The sequence below is a fragment of the Pteropus alecto genome, unplaced genomic scaffold (assembly GCF_000325575.1).
Source record: "Pteropus alecto unplaced genomic scaffold, ASM32557v1 scaffold237, whole genome shotgun sequence".
Lineage (NCBI taxonomy): Eukaryota > Metazoa > Chordata > Mammalia > Chiroptera > Pteropodidae > Pteropus > Pteropus alecto.
The window spans coordinates 2,222,918-2,227,399 of NW_006440624.1; the positions used below are offsets into that span (position 1 = coordinate 2,222,918).

At 41.7% G+C, this 4,482-nt stretch overlaps 1 pseudogene; it reads right to left on the bottom strand.

Annotated features, from left to right (window-relative positions):
- Positions 1-3,806: 3,806 nt before the first annotated feature.
- The window catches only part of LOC102895771, a 5,826-nt pseudogene continuing 5,150 nt past the window's right edge, over positions 3,807-4,482 (bottom strand).

Genomic DNA, 4,482 nt, shown 5'->3' on the forward strand with positions numbered 1-4,482 from the left:
AAATAAACATTGATACTCTTCTGGTTATGGATTATAAACATTTAAAGTAATATTTTAACTTGTGATAATTCTGAATAAAAGAATAAAGATTGTGGTATAGGTAAGGCATATAAAACAAGGCTTTTCCTTACTACTAGAACTCAGAAATAAGGAACAAAAAAAGTAGAAATGATTATAAAAATAGTTAATTGAATGGGGGAAAATACATTGATTCTAGAAGAAATTTAAGATAGTTTAGGAGGACAATACATGAAGACTGTAAAACGTTTAACAAATTTGGAAAGGGGGATTAGGAGATCTGGACAAAAGTATAGTAAGGAGTGATTAAGGTATATTGAATTGAGGAAGTACAAGAGTTGGAGGGTAAAATTTTCTTGTAAAACTTAAGATGTTAATCTCAATATTGGGCTCCTTTTCCCTGGTTCCAGTGGTAAACACTGATATCAGACCATTGTCTATGAATTTACATACTTAAAGTCATTTATAACCTTGTTAGTTTGTGTATTTTAAAAATTTTTATAGAATTAATTTCATACTATACATGCTATTGCACAATTTGTTTATTTTGTCCCTAATTATAATGCTTTGTAGTTTAATTTAAGTATGATGTTTACAAAAGATTTTTGTACCAAGTTAAAAAAATCTCCGTCCATATCTGGAATGTTACCTTCCACACTGTCCCCTACCCTTTCCTAACTGCCACTTTGGCCTTATGTTGACTGAAGATTCTACAGTTTTGCAATCCTCACAAAGGTTGGAGAGGGCCTGGAAGGAAATGGGGTACTTGTTGAGGGTCCTGGAGGCAGACCTAAAAATGTTTGAGTAAGGCATTTCCACACAATTGGACCCACATGGGACTATGTCTGGGCACCCTTGCCTGGATGGTGTTGTAGTCCAGACACTGAAGACAGAGTTAAACTTTTGGAAAAAGATGTTGCAAAAGGCAGGACTCCTGGAGCCCAGCTTTCCCAACTTCCTGCAGAGTCAATCAGATTCCCAGAGTTGACCAGTCACTTGAACCTAAGAGTGGTCCAGGAGTCCACAGCACACTGTGGTTCTGAGACGACAGCCTGGCAAGTGCATTGTTCTGGCTGTCTGGCTTTCACAGTATGGCTTTTGCTATACAATGGGGGAGACTGGGCCACCAGAATGGTGCAAATGCACTGGGGTGTGTGTGTGTGTGTGTGTGTGTGTGTGTGTGTGTGTGTGTGTGTGTGTGTGAGACATGTTCTCATTTTCTATCGAGAGATACATGATATCCACATGATTTATCACCAGGATGTTAAAATTTAGCACTTGGTTAAGGTAGTGTTTGCCAAGGTCCTGCACCATAAAATTATTTTTCCCTTTCTACATTTAATTTGGGAAGCAAGTCACTAAATCCAACTCACACTCACAGAGAGGGTGAGAGGAGATGAAGCTCCTAGAAGGAGAAGTATCAACATATATATTCACAATTCCTTTTTTAAAAAAATTCATCACATCATTCCATTCATTCATTCATTCATTCATTCAATTATTTATAGCACTATGAACTCATGTATATTTACTTTATACATTAGGTTATAAACCAATGCTATCTTATTTATTTTGTGACTTTAATCATTCCAGCTTTGGCTTTTGGGGGTTCTCAAGTTGGTTGTTTGTGTACCCCTGACATGTCCCTAAACTTTGTTTTTTGAATGCTTCTTAAACTTCTGGCACTATGAGATGTTCCAGGCTTATCTTGCATTTTTCCCAGCCTGAGACCTGGAAACTGCTATTTCTTCAAGGAGTCCTGGTTCTGTCTAAACAGAATAGGATTAGAAACAAAATTCTGAGCACTGGGTGTGCTCATTGATAATGAGGTATCACGCTTCTGGACTGTTTCAGGGAACAAGGCTAAGAAATGTAGGTTTGTATACTAATTCATATATGTACACATATCTGTAATTATTTTTGTATCTATCTGTCCATCTTTCTGGCTAAATATGAACTCATGCTGATGTCTCTGACTCTTCTCAAGTCTGCTCAAGTGTTTGCTCAAGTCTTTCCCCCTTTTTTACTTGTAACTTCCTTCTTTGACAGTGAAAACTTGACTCCCACCTTCTACCATCTATTTACTTATTCGTTCAACCCCAGGATACATGTGAAGGAGTTTCGGAATTGTTGACCCGTACTTCCATGAGAAACAATTTTACAACCAGAGTACAGGGTTTATGTACAGTTCCTTTTGTCTTTAGTTTTATAGTTTCTAGTTGAAACATCATTTTTCAAGGTTACTTCGTTCAGCTCCAATTTTCTCCTATATTCTTCAGTGAGGTTATGACTAGTGAGTTTTGGGTGACTTACCAAGACAGGTGAGTTTGGGGTTTGAGCTGCTGACTGACCTTTGGCATGGTTTGTATGTGTGGATAGCTCTTTCTTGTCTGTGTTCCAACAGGGCATCCTCTGTCAACAGGACACAAAAGTGGCAGGTATCCTTTACCCAGTATGCTCCCTGACATTGGCACCCAAGGTGGTCACTCCAATTCCTCCACAAACTTTACATCAAGTGTCATGCAGTCTTCACAGATGAACATGTCTATCTCTTTCAAGGGCTTTAGAGGCCGTTGCTCTCTGATGCCCCTGGGTCCATCCAGTTGATCTCCTCTCTTGCCTCTGTCAATGCAGTCATATTGTGCTCTCCTGGGTTGGTCCTGAGCCCTGCCAAACATACCTCCAAGAAATTGAATCGCTTTTCTTGCTTCACCTATTCTCCCTGTTGGTGGCTATATGTGGAAGGCTGAGGTGCAGTTAACAATGAAAGAGATCACATTCTATAAATGCAGCATTTATGGTCTAAGAATTCAGGAGAAAACACAGTTGGAAGATGTGTTTATGCTAAGGAAGGCATAATAGTAAATTTAAGATGACCAGAAACTTGGATTTGTGGTTACCATCAATGAAGAATAATGATAAATTAAGAGAGCCATTGGGAGCCAGAATTTATGGTGACATGATGGATGATGCATCATCATGAATAATGATATAACCAGTATTAAATTAAATAAATAGTAATAGAGAACTATTGAGGCAAGATCTATTTTTTTTTCAATACAAACAGGCTCCAAAGAACCATTGCATCATGAGTAATAACAGCACCGTTGCCTTTTTCTTGAGAGAGCAGATATAAAATTAGCCAGAAATGAGATGCATTTGATAATAAAGAGGATAGTACCAATAAAGAGAGGGTAGCTGGACCTGAACAGGAAGTTATGGAGCCTAAACATTAGGAAGAATCTTTATGTGCACAGATTGGGCAATAAACAAGTATGTAAGTATCATTTCTCCACTCATTTTTCAAAATCTTAATTGATAAATTAGTACATTTCACATTGGCCCATGCTGGTGTTGCATAAATTCAGAGAACATCATTAATGCAGAATAAAATGTCAAGGGTGCCCCCACTACTCAGACTGCTTTTGGTCCCAGGAAAAAATCAGGACCAAACCTTTACTTCATACAGAATTGGAGGAGTGAGACCCCCAGAATTGGAGGAGTGAGACCCCCAGCTTTTCTTCCTGATCACAAACACCAAGCAAACCAGCAACACATAAGCCCAGTGCCAGCTCCTTGACACTATCTAACCCTTGGCCTTAAATCCAACAGAATTTTTACCAGAAGAGTCAAATACACAGGGAAGGGCAAAGCAAAGAGGACAAGATTTCCAGGGGACCAGTGGAATGGCTTCTATCCTTAAGTTGGAGTGGGGACACGAGCCACTGAGTACTGGAAGCAAAACACATGGGGCCAGACTGACAGCAGGGAGTCCAGTCCTGGCTCGGTTAGCATATGCACTTATACATGTAGATGTAGGCTTTGCAGCTGGGGCACGTGTACGTCCCATCCTTGAAGTCGTTGATGAGGCAAGGGAAATAAGCAGCAGCCTAGACCATGCCCCATGAAGCAGCAAACAATACCCAGCATGAGATTAGGCCAGTCTTGTAGGAGATCTTGGTGGTGATGGCCTGCTGGCAGTGGGAACACACCATCTATATGGGTATGCCCTCAAAGGTTTCTTTCTGTAACACTGTCACCATGGTGGCAGCCCCCGAAGGGACCAGGACCATAGCAGTGTGGCTCCCAGGGTTAGGGTAGGGCCCTGGTGGGTAGGCCCCGGCCAGTAGTCACCCATGGGTGAGTGGGGTTCTGGAGGACGGTAGAAACCTGGAGACATATGGGCGCCATATGCATTCACATGTGGGGGGAATGAAGCCAGATTGGGGCACTGGGTGACCTAGGGGGCTCGTAGGGTGGGGGGCCAATGTCTTCAGGGGGCAGCAATAAGCCCAATGTAGGCTACATCACAGCTGGAGAGGTACGGCCTGAGGTAGGCAAGGCTCCACTTTTCTCCCCCAGAAGGGGTCTGTGGGGCCTCCAGGATAAGGAGGGAGCGAGTGCTTAGAAACATTTGTGTCTCCTCCTGGACCTCGAGAGGCAGGGCACCCGAGGCCAAGTGAA